The sequence below is a fragment of the Mchenga conophoros genome, linkage group LG2 (assembly GCF_057382185.1).
Source record: "Mchenga conophoros isolate Kocher_MC1m ecotype Shallow Benthic linkage group LG2, M_conophoros_male_GT1.1, whole genome shotgun sequence".
Classification (NCBI taxonomy): domain Eukaryota; kingdom Metazoa; phylum Chordata; class Actinopteri; order Cichliformes; family Cichlidae; genus Mchenga; species Mchenga conophoros.
This window is the reverse complement of record NC_140527.1, coordinates 6904678-6920963: the sequence shown is the minus strand read 5'-3', so window position 1 is coordinate 6920963 and position 16286 is coordinate 6904678.

Genomic DNA, 16286 nt, shown 5'->3' with positions numbered 1-16286 from the left:
TTATTTCCTCTCGTAAGTAATTCTGCGCATGTTATTAACAAAAAAGCTCTATTCTTTACCTAATATTAAAATATTTCTTCAAAGTATTTCCCAACGTATCAGATTTTAAGTATGCCTGCCAACACTGGCTGAATAAAGCCTAGTGCTGGTAGGATTCAGATGCATGAAGCAATGCATGGGCATCAGTTGCAACAACAGTGCAAAGGCAGGGCATTTAAAGCATGCTTCACACACAGAGGTAGTAAAGAGAAATCTAAAGAATATAAGACACTAAATTTAAAGCAAAAACGAGCGAAATTTAGAGTTAAAACACCAATGCCTGCTCTTTCACATATAATATATTGACTAGAATAACAATGCTGTCTGTTGACAGAGGTGCAATATCGATTGCAAATATAGCTCTTGGTCATGTTTTGACTGAAAAAGAGGTGAGAGTCTGTTGCAGCATAGGGTCAAGCATCTTCATTTTTAACAGTATCATCTCATATTATATTCTTTGCAGCAAGCTGCCTCTTGCAGTAAAAGCTGCAGATTTTATAAAAAATACAGTTAACTCTTTTTTTTAAAGCATTCAGTTCATATTCATTTATGTAGAGCCAGTTCAAGACTACAGATGTCTCCAGGTACGTTATTGTACGATAAAGACCCTACAATATTAGGTAAAAGGCTAAAATATCCCTACAGAAAATGTGTGAAGAGATTATATTTAAATCAGCCAGTTTTATTTCTGAAATTAAAAATACATTTTATATTGACCTTGGCTGGAACTAAAATGTATCTTTTAAAAATCCTAAGCCATAATTTGTCTGAGCTCCAAGAACTGAAGGTGTGAAGCCTCACGGTAATTGATGACAGCATACAAATGCTGATGAGGCTGCACACTAAACAGTCCATTTTATGTGTAGCATGATTTCATAACATTGTATTGACTGTGTTGCCTCTGGCCAGTGCTGCTAATGACAGAATCTCCCCGACTAGTTATGTACCAAGTGGCATCATTTGTGATTAAAGGAAGGTAGGAAAGTGTTTTCTTTTTCCCTGCTGCTTCAATGTCCCTCCAATTCTTAATGAAGCAAAAGCTGAACTTATGAACATGTCAGGATTGTCTTTTCTTTCAGTAACTATGTGAACAGTGGCTTGCTAATCCATCTGGTTTAAAGACACAGTGTGTAGGATATTTTGATGGATGAAATTTCCAGTTTAATAGCCTTCAGTGTTTATACTGTGAGAGACAGCTAATATGAGTAATTAGAATATGAGTATAGACTATGGTGTTTTTTTTAATCAATTAACTTCACACAATGTGCAGAAAACAGAGAAATCTAAATCAAATGAATATTTGACATGACCACCCGTTGGCTTTAAACTGGCAGTAGTACAAAACAGCAGTTTGGAGAACTTGCCACAGTGACGATGGGAATGGATTTAGGCTACTGGCAAAAGACAAAGAGGAACAAGAGATGGCCCTGGTGTCTTCTATGTCTTCATCTAATCCCAATCTGAATCCATAATGTTGAGATCGGAACTCTTTGGGGGTCAGACCATCTGCTCCAGCACATCTTGTTCTACTTGTGGCTCAAGCTAGCTCCTTGTGATTTCAGAGTTCCTCATTTAGCCAGGAAATGGATTTGGGAGTAATCAGACAACTTCTTTGTTTGCATAAAGAACCTACGCTCTTAAAACAGGGATTTGAACACACTTGTTACAACCACGATTTATATATAACCTATCCAAGTTCCCATTAAATTTAGCAAAGCCAGCTGGTTTATGCTAAATTAATACTTGCAGAATTTGCACGTTATGAATGCTATTATAAGATTTTTACACAGAATTAGCTGATAATGAGGAACTTGCTTTACTTAAAGTGGTGGTTTAGTAGTGCAAATATGCAGCTGCTTGCTTAGCTTTTATAGCCCCGCCTTATTTCCCTGCTTATGCCTTAACATAAAAAAGCAAATTCTGCACATATAGTTTGTGTTTAATGTTTTTTGTAAAGAACATCCAGAATAAATGGCACTGTTGTTAGATGTTATGTTGTGTTTTCAATATGTAGTTTCAATGCAAAGATTCCAGCTGATGCATGCAACGAAGGAGTTAAAAACATCTGAACTTTAATCAACACTTTTTCTTGACTCTGTGTTCAAAAGCCCGTCAGCTGTCTGACTTCCATAGACCGTGGATTCCCCTTAAAATGTTATTAAAAGATCTTCTAAAAAGCTTTTAGAAAATCATCAGAGTTATTTTGGGCGTGTGTGTGTGTGTTCACAATCACTTTTGCCTGTTTTATCATTTCTCTGAGTTGGTGACTTCTAAAATATCCCAGATGAAGGTAGTACAATAATTGGTTACATCTCTGCTGGTTTGAATTGGCATGGAAATGTATAATCCCAATTAGGCATTGTCTATCTTATATATTTATTATTCAGGGAATACAACTAGAGTTTAATGGTGATCGCTATATGCACAGGATCTATTTATAATTCACAACATAACTAGTTAGCAAATTATGACACAGGGACGGTCAATATCATATGGCAAGGAGCACTATATGCAAACAGCAAAACACAGATGGGCTCTAATTTATTTCAACATTTTCACAGTACAATCCATGCAACACATTTCAATAATATCGTTTACTGTGACAGTATGTGTTACTAACATGTTGAATTTCCAAACCAGGCACACCAGTGCTTTGACGATCTTTTCTTGGCACACTGATTAAGATTTCCTCCATGTTCGCCTGCGTGACAGATTAGGCCTGTGCTGCAAAGTAGCCACAAGAATCTAAAAATAAACAGACACTCAGGCCAGACATAACGTTGCAACCAAATCTCAAATTAACTGCCCACACTGGGAATTAATGAACAGCATTTATGAAGTCTGACTTTTAATCCAAAATGGCTGAATGGGGAGAGGCAGTCTGAATCGAGTGAGATAAAAGTTGTAATCCAAATGCCTCAGGCATCCGGTTGGGTAATTAAAAAAAAAGTTTGAAAAATCTATTAATAAACCTTTAATTAAAAACTACATTTTTAATATCTCAAGACCTTTTCAATTGACATTTCTAACAGGATTTGGTTGCCCGCCTAAAGCGCTTACCACTCGAGTGTGGCTGCAATACAGTACATTGAAGTGAACAGCTCATTTAACATATTTCAGTATTAATTTGGTTGTATAGTACATATGATAGTAAACACAACCTACACCAGTGGTGGTGTAGTGAGCAAAAGACTATTACTGAAAAAAGTACTAAACAGAATGAAAAAAACATTTTTGCTCTGACCTTTTTTTTTTGAAAATCCACAAGAACATCACAAAAAATAATTCAGTAAATTTAAATGACCTAATTCACCATAAAGGTCTTTGGAAACAGTGCCATCAAGCAGCCGCAGGTTGATATGATCCATTTAAATTTTTATTAATAGATAAATATTAAGGTTTAATCAGATTTCATTAAAAGCCATAAAACAATAACAATGCTATCCTATCAGACTAAAATCATGAAAAAGCAAATGAATGACATGACGAGTTATTACTACTTTTTTGTGTTTATTTTATTTATTGTTTTTCATTTTGTGCTATGACCGTCTCTCAGGCCCTATCACGAAATCTAAACTTTTTTAAAATGCATGTGGCTAACATCCATGTTGGTCATTAAAACAAAAGATCAAACAGGCAACTTGAGCCTACAAATGATCTAAAACACATTTGCAATTTGTGTTCACCAGCTCAAGTTATTCCAAATAAGGATGCACAGTGTTTCCCAGCACACATCAGCTGATGGCTCAGCTGATACCACATTGTGTCTAACTTAATCAGTGTAATAGTTATTATCATTGCTGCCTGTTTTGTTATCTGCTGGGTCCTTCCATACATCCACATAGTAGAAAGCGACACAGCTAAATGTAAAGTACTGAAATAGCAAAGGAAATAACAGAAAATAACAATCATCATTCAAAATAGTTTATATTTCTATTATTTACAGTATCTCAGCATGCGTGCTATAACTTATTTTGCATTAGTTGGATGCCATATTGTAGTAAATCTCTGTGTTGTGTGTATAGATCCCAATAGAAATGTAAACAACTTGGGACTGCAGAGTCACAGAGAGAGAAAGTAAAATGGAAAGTGTGACTTAACACAGTGCACCGATGCTGACTCAGAGCCTTTATTTTACGCCTGGAATTTAATTGTCATCTGTATTTGGATATTTTACTTGGATAGGGTGAAATGCCTGCTAATGCAACATGTAAATAAACTCGGAATTAGCATCAGAATGTGATCAGACTGGACAAACTACATTCGAAGGTGGTTAAGCTAGCACTGTGATTAGATATCAGAAATGCAGTCGGTATAGTTTGACCACATTAAAAAGAAAAACTTGAGGTCATCTTTCTCCCCCTTCTTCAAACCAAGCTACAGGTAGAGGCGTTAAAGATGTTCAGATACTATTTTCAAAGACTGATCACATGGTTACAACAAGTCTAAATGGAGTTTTGAATCCATTATTTCTAAACAACCTCAGTGTAAATGAGCTGACGTTTGACCTTAAGCTCTACAGTTTCTTTGTTCTCCAGAAAGTTTAGTTCAAAATTAATCATGAGGGACTCTTTTATTTTCCAGCTATTAATTAACACAAGTGATGTATGTGTTGTCTTTGCGGAGGAGGACATATTTTAGTGCTGGTCAGTGAATTAAAACATTGTTAATACTGTATTTGACTTCTGTATCCTGTACTTTGTTTCACATACTTTTGTGTATTAACTTTTAATCCTATTCATGCCAAGTTTTTTTCACCTTCAGGGAAGTTGAATTGAATTAAATTGAACTTCACTGAAAGGAAACCGAATGTACCTTGAGAGTTTGTTGGATGTTTCAAGCCTCGGCCATTTGTTAAGTACAGCAGATGCATCAAGGATGTAGAAGGAGAGATGCTTTTAGTTGTGAAACAGCAAGTGAGGGAGACAAAACACTTGTGGATGAGAATGGAAATGGGTCAGGACACATCTAGACACTGTGCTTCTGCTGGGTTCCCTCTTGGTGTTACTATGGTAACTCACCCTATCTCCCTACCTACCTACCTGCCTTTAACGCACAAACTACACACCTTCGCAGCTGTGCTACAGGTTTTGCACCTGAACGCACCGACGCTGCTCCTGTTCGGAAGAACCCAGCACCACGTCTTATCCTGTTTCACAGCGAAGCGTGAAAATGTTAAGTTGTAGCTGTGTTTGATGAAGCTTCTGCTGGTGTAAACAGTCACACTCGTTTGAAACGTGAAACATGTGCCAACACGCACAATGTTTGGGAGTAATTTGAAGCCGGCGGGAAGAGTCTGATTGTGGTATTAATAAAAGGAGCTCACTAGTGATTGACAAGGTGTGATGAGACAAAAGACCTGATAAAAATAGAGCAGAATTTCATAGCGAAACACACAAATAAACTACTGTAACCAGCTAAGTAACACCACCTGAGGAAAATGCTTCTCCTATCTAACTGACCAGAATTAAGCTGTTCGTGGACCCCACTGAAAGTAAAACTCACAAACTCAACTGTGAACACTAGGAAGTGTGTCCCCTATTTTGAGCACACAACTGTTTTCCAAATATGGATGAAATATACCCCGGATGCTGGAGCAGCAACTTCTATGGTGGAATCTCATTAGCATCGTAATAGCTTCCAGGCTCATTTGCATTTTGCCGTGAGTGATTTTCCCCCCCCCTCGCTCTCTTTCCTCTTCGCTGCTGGATGGAATAATAATAAAAAAAAGAAGTAAAACTTTAAAGCACCATATTTTATTTCATTATTTAAGTTAAACAAATTGTAATTGAAAAGCACTTTTCAATTATGCTATTTCCTCATACTGGTGACAAATGAGTCTTACAGTTGTGTCAAGCAATTATAGGAAGACACACAAATCTACAAACTAATATTTGCATACAGGGATGACAAATTAGTGTAAGTAGATTAATACATGAAGTAAATGGTTTTAGTTCTATTTCAGAAGAAGCCAATATGTGCATAGGTGCAGGGTAGAAATATGTTTGCAGTAGCATCCTGAGCTACGGTGCTGAAGTGGCATGACAGGAAACCATTATGAAGTCTGTTGCCACCAAAAACTGAAAAAAATACTGAAGAAAACATGCTTAGCTGATAAAATGATATACTTTCCAGGTCAGAAAATGTCAAACTACATATTTAAAGTGATTAACTAGGTTTTTGTGATGCCCACAGCCTTATTTAACAAGGCGGTAACATGTCCTCGTGCTGAATACAAGGATACAAACAGCTTGTTAGACATCCACACTCTTCTTCTCTCATGCTGAATTTTTGCAGCGAAGCAGTTCAGCGAGCAAAGAGTTAAAATTTTCAACCAGTTCTGCCTCTGACACACACACACACACACACACACACACACACACACACGCGCGCGCGCGCGCTCGTATCCCCACAGCCCATCACCCCTGATCACACTCAGACGCACGCACACTCCCACGCGCACACACATGCACACACAAACCCATAATTCCCAACACCACCTCCCCCTCTCCCTCCTCACCCACCGCCTCCTCCACCTCCTACCTCCCTGGGCTCCCCCGCTCCCCCCACAACCTCCTCCTCCATTCTCCATCTCTGCCCCCCCACCACCACAACTCCCCACTCACTCCCTCCCTCCTCCACCACCGCCCCCCTCAGGTCAGTTAATAAGCGAGCCTGAGCCTGTGCCTCAGCTTGGCTGTCTGGAGGACATGCAGAGCAGTGTCTCCTGGGAATTGGCTCATGCAGAATGCTGCTCCACCGAGAGAATGGAATTTTACCCTCGCTAGGGCTCCCAGCCGCGCCGCGCAGCAGGAAACCTGACAGACACACGCACACACACAAACACACACACGCAGAGCTACAGTGGTGCACGTGCATGCACGCTAACACGTGCTGCAAATCAACACACATCCTACATCCTCACACACATAGTGGTCCCAAGAGTGCATTTCTTGAGACATTTCCCCATCCCTTAAAATAAAGTGACCACTACCTAAGAAAAACACTTATTTTCCCCCTGAATCATCAAGAAGCCATCATTAAGTTAATTGCGACACAGTCTTTGGGGACACACAGTGATAGTCTGTGATGCACAAAAGCCTCCATTTCACTCCAGCTAATGTAAACACACACGGTTATGAATACAGGGACATCAGTGGGGACAGTGGGGACACTAGATTTTATCTAGTGTTCTGATTTTATCTACTGTTTTTAAAAAAAATCAATTTTAAATCATGCTTTTTATTGTTTTTGTTTTTTAATGTCTCTGTAAAGCACTTTGAATCACCTTGTTGTTGAATTGTGCTATATAAATAAACCTGCCTTGCCTTGCCTAATGAGTTGTCCCGTAGATTTAGAAACAGTGGCTCTTCCACACTTCTGTCTCAACTTCAAATGTTGCGAAAGTCACCCCCTCACCCCCCCCCCCCCCCCCCTTCCTTCTCCACCTCCCCTTCTTTCTTTCATTCCACCTCAGACCCACAGCTCCATCTATCGGTGTCCCAGTGTTACACGAAAGAGTATGTAGGCAAACACTGAACCACTGGAATGGCTTCAGTTGGATACCATCATCACTTTTCCAGCAAGCAGGGAACTATTTCATGTTTAATGCAAATTAAATAGAGTGGCTGCAAACAAGTTTTGCAGTAAATGAACAAAGTGAGTGAAAATAGATGAATAAGCAGACATAATGACACTGGAGCAAAATGAACTAAATATTTTCTCTAAGTGACCTTTAACCTGTATTTTTTCCCTTTTTTTGTCATTTAGAATGTCTGTAGATGTGACTGTGTGGACAAAATGACAGAGGTCTGATGAATCATGTTGCCCAGCAATACTGCGTATGATTCATGCCTCCAACAGGGTTGTATTTACTCAGGAAAAACAACACTCACCCTGAGCCTGCACATACATGTAGACAAGCTTGAGAAAAAATGTAGAAACATGTTTCTTATAATATGTTTTTGCATTTTTTATCAATATAAAGGAAGGTAAAGAGAATGCTCAGCATTAGTGATTATGATATTTTTCTCTTTGTGATGAGTTTTAGCCGATTAAAGGCTCAATCCCATTTTCTATGGTTCCAGGATGTAAATAGAATCTAGACCGGATCTCCAGAGAGAGATCTAACTGCCTTTATGTGTAGATTACAGACGGGATTAGCAGTTACACAGATTGTTAACCAGTGTCACTCAGGAATGAATTGTCCACAAACAAGACCCAGGCCTGTTGCTTGGAACTAAATGTGGAAGAGCTTGGCTTGTCAGGCAACCTTTAAGGCAATTGTTGCCTCTGTTCAGTGTGGTTTTGACCTAATCATAAACACGACTGTTTGCATTTGTTGGCTCCCTCCTTCCTCCCTCAACTAGGAAATTATCCACAAAAATTATATTGTTAAAGGCGGTGATATGAGGTGTAATGTGAAAACACCCCCTAATTGCAAATGAGATTTTTTTTTTCAAACTAAATGTTATCCTCCACCCCCAACCACACCATGACAGTGGTGGAAAATTTGTGGAAATGGTGGACTTTAAAAAAAAAAAGAAAAGGAAAGGAAAGAAAGCCATGCAGACTACATACAACCTTCACTGAGCGCCTCTCCATGAAATGCTGAAGCCAAGGTAACATTTACACCATGAAAATGCTCCAAATAATAACACTGACACTTTACATATAAAATATTCCTGCACTTTTTTGCATTGGAAATATTTTCCATCTGCAACATTTGTCAGGTGTAGCATACAGAGGTTATCATTATAATTATTTTTCTTCTCTCTCATTGAGCACCTCCAGTGAAAAAGCCCAGCCCGTCTCAGCTCTGGCTGTTTGTAGTGCAGCAAGCCGAGGCAGCAGCGCTCTCTTTGGGATTTAGCCTTTCAAAAGTCCTCGTCAGATTTGCAGCGCAGACGTACTTCTGCTGCCTGCCGCCCCCACATCTCTGCCCCCCCACACCCCAACACCACCACCACCACCACCACATCTCCCCATCCCTCTAACCACCATCCCTCCCCTTCCTCCCCCATCAACCTCCTTCCCCTCTCCTCTCTCTGCTCACTCTGCTGCAGATGTTTTGGGTATGTTTTCTTAGTGAGGAAGCTGCGCCAACTGCCAAGTGTCGACAAAATGCCCCTCAGTCGTTTGCTGCAGTCGCTGGTGTGGCGGTGGTAAGGCTGGCCAACGGCTGGTGAGCTAGAAGTTAGCATGAATGGCAGCCAACATTCCAGAGACACAGAGAGGTCATGTAGAGGTTAGAGCCAGTGGTTGGCAAAGTGCACAATGTGCAGGCTCCTAATTATCCAACCTGCAACACAGGAGTATCTTTATGAGAGTAAAGTGAAAGTTACTGCATAAATAAACACGCATGAATCTATCTCTGTGATGGTTTGCTGTGTTCGGACACCGGGCTCCAGTGTTTTGCACCACAATGTGGCAAACATTTACTGAAGGGATTTCAGGTTCAGTTTGACTGGAACAGTGTGCTCATTAACTTGCTTGTTGTATGGCATCACAACACAACAAGTCAGGTGGAAAACTTTTCTTACACAACAAATAAATCAAACTGCTGTGCACATAACAGGGGATGCCTTATCCCATGTCCCCTGTCCACACAGGAAATTTCCCAGTTTTGTTCAAGTGTTGATTATTCAGTGGATGTTATCCCGCGTGTTGATTATGCACTCAGAGTGGATATGGCTTGGAGGCTGTTCAAAACTATCTGAAAGTGTTAAATTAACTCTGATGGGAACGGAATTACCTAAAAACTGGTACGGTGATGAGTGTTAACACCGGCAATGTTGCAGGTTTCATGTATTAATTTCAACGCTGTCAGCAGGTGAGGAGATTCCAGTCAGTGTTTCTTCACTTACTGGCATCAAAATAGTGTTCACAGGTTTACTGTTTTGCACCACTCTTATTAATGCCATTTTTTCCAATCCAGCTCATTTTTCAGAGCCAGTCACCATGTAGTATCTGTACAAATAACCATCAAAAAACTTTGTCAGCAGCTGCCTAAACACTAGTTAGAATCCGAAAAGTCTTGGTTTCATTTACTGACATCAAAATAATTGTTTACTACTTTGTCATGTATGTATGTCATGCAATCAGAACCAATTACCTTATAGTGTGCAACAAAGTAGTTGTTGTTTGGGAGATCCAACCCTTGCAGTAAGAGCAAGGGTTGGGTCAGATTACTTTGAAATGTAGTCAGTTACCATCTAGAAATACTAATTACTAAGCAATTACTTATTAGTACTAAGTAATTATTAATGTTCTGTTTTTATTTTGACAAGCGTGTTATGTAATATGATATATTTGGATTGCTTCAAAATAAAATAAAATAATAGAACATTTAACATTTTTCCATCTAAAAACATTTTTAACCAAAATCAGATTGTGCTTCAAACAGAATCAGAACTATATCTGTTGCTTAAATGCTTTAAGTCATACGAATTAACAGCAATGCTGTATAACTTCATAACTGACATTTTAAAGAAGCAATCCAAATATAATTTAGTCATATTTGACAGTGGGATCATTACCTACTAATACACGAATAAGATATCTTTTCATTTTTTGTAAGCCCAATTACACGTAGACTATTACTACTAACCCTGATAAGAACATACAAAAGTATGCAGTTTAATATTTTCAGTGTACAAAAGTAATCTGTGTCCTAAAATCCATAGTTCCTGTATTTATACATCCACATTCTGCTTTTCAATAATTAAACATCTGTAGCTTTCATGCAGAAGATAATCAACAACTTTTCCCAATAAAACCTGACTGTAGCATATTGTTATGAAAAAATTGCAGCATATTGTATCTTCTAGTAAGTTAATCCACATCCATATAACTATCTATTATTAGTAACATCTGTGCGCCACATTTTGGTCTATCAACACGTATGATTTTTTCGTGGATCAATCAACACCTGTACTAAGTTACTCGATAATTATGTAGATAACATTGTGGCTTATCAATAGTTGTCTGTACCACATCTTCTACCAACAAGCATTTTCTGTAGAGGGTGAGGCTGATGGGAGACCAAACTTGATGTTCAGGAGAGAAAGAAAGAAAAATAGCTGGCTGTGCTGCTACCATCCCCCATCTCGTAGGCATGGCAGCAGCCTCGCACACATGCGCCTGCACACATTCACACACAAACACACACACACAGTTGCTCCTCGACACACACACACACACACACACACACACACACACACACACACACACACACACACACATCCATACAAAGCACACATACATAAACGCATGCACACAGATACACGCACAGCCCATCTCTCTCTGCTACCTGATGTGAGGCAGAGAGAATATTCCAGAAACCAAACACAATGAATGTTCCTCTACTATTCATACAAAACAGAAAATCTCACTGCAACGGTCCTAATTCAGATTAAACCCATACGTGCATTTAAAAGCTGCTCTCGACACTCTTAAGAATCAAATTTAAAGTGGGAGAGAATAAAATATTAGGGTAGAGGAGAAAAAGTTTATGGTATAGCTCCAGTGCTGGATAAATAAAGTGTTTTAAGAGGCAGCATTTGAAGGAGAAGAGCAGCTGTGATGATCTGTAGCGTTCCTGCTGACCTTCCTGCACCTTCATAATACAACACTCAGAGCGGCTCAGGGCTGATTCGCTTCAGCTGTACAAGGTTATTTCTTGGAAATTTGATGAGATTTTTAATTTCAAAGATGTTTTAAGCATTTGAACATTAATTCATGCAGTTACAGTTCCTTTCAATGTCACAGGAAGATTGAAATGAAGTCCTGTGAGGGAGTTTAAGTAGGAAGGGTTTTGACAATTTGTTATAAGTATGGCCAGGTCTTCAAAAAGAGAAGTGGGTTGCCTTTGAACTCATAGCAATCCACTTGCCTGATTATTTATCATCAATATTATATACTAAATAATATTATATACTGATTATATACTAGATTTTAACTTGCCTTTAAGGTAATTTATAAATATGATGCAGCTTTCCATTTATATGTTTCTTAATGCGGATAAAAGTAGAGATAAAATACACCATAATTAGGTTTAAAGTAAGAAAATGGTTGTAAATCAGGCATGTGATCATGACATGATGAAATCCAATACATGTGAATTTAAACTTTCAAATTAACGTACTTCAATTTTGTGTGGTCAAAGAGTTAAAAAAAAGTTAGTTGGACCTTTTTAAGAGGTTCCTACTAGCTGCCACACATATCAGCACTTAAACTACTTATAAAATTAACCCCTTACTGGTCTTGGCTGTTCTATTGTTGCTGGAGTGCTATTCCTAATGCAGTTTTTATTAGTTGTAACTTCTAAAGTATTGAAAAGGCTGTCAATTATTTCTAGTTCTGCTACCTCTGCTATTGCTACTCATGCAAAGCACTGTATACTTGTTTGTTATTATACAGCCATTATGTGCTGTATATTTCTAGAACTGCAGCCTCTGTTGGTAGGAACAAAAACACATCATGAATTCATTAGGATATCAGAAAAAACTGTATTCACTTGTGCTTCAGAGAAACTTGCACAGCCAATGCAGAAATCTCTGTATTACTGAGCTCATTTAATGCAGATCATGGGGGTGAGGAGTTGGGGGGTATGATAGGGCTGGTCTATAACAGGGCTATCTACTGATGTAGCCTGTATTATTTAATTTGACTGCATCAAAATATGACATAAAAATACTAAGACACTAAGAAAGACATATCTGTCCTTTTACTCCACTAAATTTGTTGTAAAATATGATTCCTTCCTTCACAAGAAACTTTCCAGTTGTAGATAAGTATATATGGAGTGGACAACAATAAGAAATCTGTTGCAAGAAGGTATCATATCCTTCATGATAATCTTAAAAATGCTGTAATCTTAAAAATCAATTTATGCTAAATTATTTTAGTATGAAAATGTTGGAGATATCATATAGACAAATATATACATAAATATAATTGTATAATCATTTTAAATATAAAGAGTAAGTGGCTAAACAAGATGTAAAAAGTCAGAATAAACTGCAGACTGCTCCTGAGCTGGCTGTGTCCTCATCGCCGTCTCTTAGAGAGGTAAAAGTCTGCTGTGGTTTACTGTCATCATCCTCCAGACTTTTTAACTAACAGCCAACTGGACACAAACATCACAGTTCACTGCTTAATTTATCCCCAGTGTTTACCTTGCCAGACTCTGCCAGTGTCCTTGTATCATCTGCAATCCCCACAATGCCTTTTTTTTCCCAGGCTTTGTGTAATCGGCATCATCCCAATGACGATCAATAGCGCTTCAAAATTACAGCGCTGGACTGGGTGCTATCTCCAGTCCTGCTGATTATTGGACTTTGCATAGTGTTGAGTCGGTTTTTCTGGGCTCTGGTCTTACCAGCAGCCAGGTATAACATGGGAATGGATATCTGTTTGAATAAAAGCCCAAAGCTTCTGGCAGCTCCAGTCCAAATCAATGTTCAGGCCAGGGCACCAGATACATTCGTTTCCCTTCAGAAAGGAGCCATTCTTTCTTATCTCTCAAGTTTTCCTGACTTCGATCCTCACACATAGCCCCCCCCGCAAAAAAAAAAAAAAATAAATCAGCTCGAAAAATGCGTAGAACCAGGAGTCTGACTCTTTTTTTTTTTTTTACAAGATTGTGGGAGGTAAGGGGGCTTGGGGGAAAGGTTGGAGAGGGGTGTTCCCTAATGAGCTTTAAAGAAAGGGTGCAGCCACGTTAAAATGAGAGGAAACAGACCTCCCACCAAAAATGAATACCAGAAAGATGCAAATGCACTCAGCAGTGAATTTATTATTCTGAATATGTTCGGAAACAAAAGGCTCTGGAAAACAGAGGGAGTGAAAGTGAACTGCTTCCCTCTGCTCTTCACTGCCTAAAAAATAATAATAAAAAAAAATAACAGAGTGGAAAGGGAGAGGATGGGAGAGAGAGAGAAAGATGGAAAGGGAGGGGTATGAAAAAACAGGCAGAGAGAGGGGGAGAGAGAGAGAGAGAGAGAGAGAGGAAAAATCCTGGGCCCTGTTTCTTCTATTTTTTTAAGCAGTGGCATCCTGTGTTCTTGGATGTGTCGTTGCCATGGCAACTGTAACTTGGTGACCTCGTTATTTCTACCTAATCCCGCTCTGAAATTATGGTTGCTCCACCCTTTTGCCTGGCTGCCCTGATAACATAATCATTGCAAATGAGGCAGGGGAATGAAGAAGAAGAAGAAGAAGTAGAAGGAAGAGAAGAAGAAGAAGAAACATATATGGCAGAGCTTTTTTTCCTTCAAACCAGATAACCAATAACTGTAATCACATACATTCACCAAAATACACGCACTGCTGCTCTTAGTGTTCTGCAGTCCTTTGCAACAGCTGTTGATGGGGTTGAGTAATTAAAATATGCACTTAGCAATAATCGGCATTGAGTGGTTGATAAACTGTATTGATTTCAGATCAGACAGGAGTTTATTACAGTGGAAACTGTGCCAAGTTAACAATAAAGCTGCCAGTTGCAAAGTTTAGAAATTCTCAAACTGAAGACCAGACGAAACTAAATCTACTGTACAACACACACACACAAACACACAGATACATGCACACAGCAGCATATAAACACCTGAATTATTGATTTCAGTGTTTGATTAGATTTACTTATTGGATGGGGCAGAAGAGGCACTCTGAAAAATTGATGGATTTTTAGAGATAAACATGCAAACTAATAAGAAATCCACAGTCATGCCTATTCAATAATTCACCAAATTTACATATTATTATTGGCATATCTCATTACTCCAGACCAAGACACACTTATATATTCCAAAATTTTATTAGTTGGGTATTCCGTTGCATAAATTAACATGAATAATGAAGCATGAGAGATACTTTAAAGTCATAATTCAAAGAAATTCCTCATTTAGGAACATAAGAGAAAAAGGCTTTGTGTGGTCAAATAGGCCACACCATCTTTAGTAACTGAATTGTTTAGAAACCCTTACTATAGCTCTGATTAAAAATATACTCACTCAATATAATTTGACATGTTTTTTGTTTACATCTACAAAATTATTCTTTAGCTAAAATACTTAAAATAAAACACTTTTATTCCCCCCAAAATCTGAATTTAGTTTCTTAATTTTACAATACTTTAATGTAATATTTTATAGGAGGGTATGACCAGTGTTGGGGAGTAACGGAATACATGCACCGCCGTTACGTATTTAAAATACAAAATATGAGGAACTGTATTCCGTTACAGTTACAGTTTAAAAAGGTGGTATTTAGAATACAGTTACATTGTTGAAATAAATGTATTACACGGTGGTATATCCCTGTTTCATATTGTCGTGGGTCAGGACTGTTTGGGTTTTGTTTGACATGTTCTGTTGTTCTGTTGTTCCGTTACGGTTGCCATGGTTATAGGGTGACCCCCACTGTCTGTTTCCTGGGTGAGAGAGCGCCTTTTTGTTGTTGTTGTTGTTGTGCTAAGCTAATAGGCAGAATGCTACAGGCATAGCCCTAAAGAATGTAGCCTCATAGGCAGTGTAGTCCGTGCTGCAGGTAGAATGGACTACCATACCCGTTATGTGTCTGTGAGCGAGGGAGGGAGAAAAAGGAGAGTGGAAAAGTACGAGCTGTCACCGAGCAGAAACGGGAGCTGGAAGCATGTAAATATAATAATAACCACTGCAGCCAAGAAGAGTGCCTGACCAGGCCAGTTGTAAGTAAGCTATTAAGACTCGACTGTACACCGTGTTCGTGTTTTCCTCCGAAAAAATAAGTTCCATTGGAGCAGCCTTTCAACGCCTCTCTCTGTCTCTCGCTAGCAAAGTTGACCCACACAACAAAGTAAAGCTATTTTTCGGCTACGAGCCCGACACGGAACCGACGTATTAGCCAGAGGTCCCTTTATTTATTTATTTATTAACCTTTATTTAACCTTTACTATGGGTCGGAGCCGCGAACCTTCAGTAATATTAATAAATCACATTCATGTAGTTGTAAACAGCATGATAATATATTAAGTAATCCAAAGTATTCAGAATACGTTAATCCCATTGAGTAACGTAACGGAATACGTTACAAAATACATTTTGGGGCATGTATTCTGTAATCTGTAGTGGAATACATTTTAAAAATAACCTTCCCAACACTGGGTATGACCTCATATGGGAGACCATATGCATATATGTTGGCTCCTTCATTGTTACATTTGGAGACATTCTGAGACAGACAACTTCATTTAGAGCTTCATCATC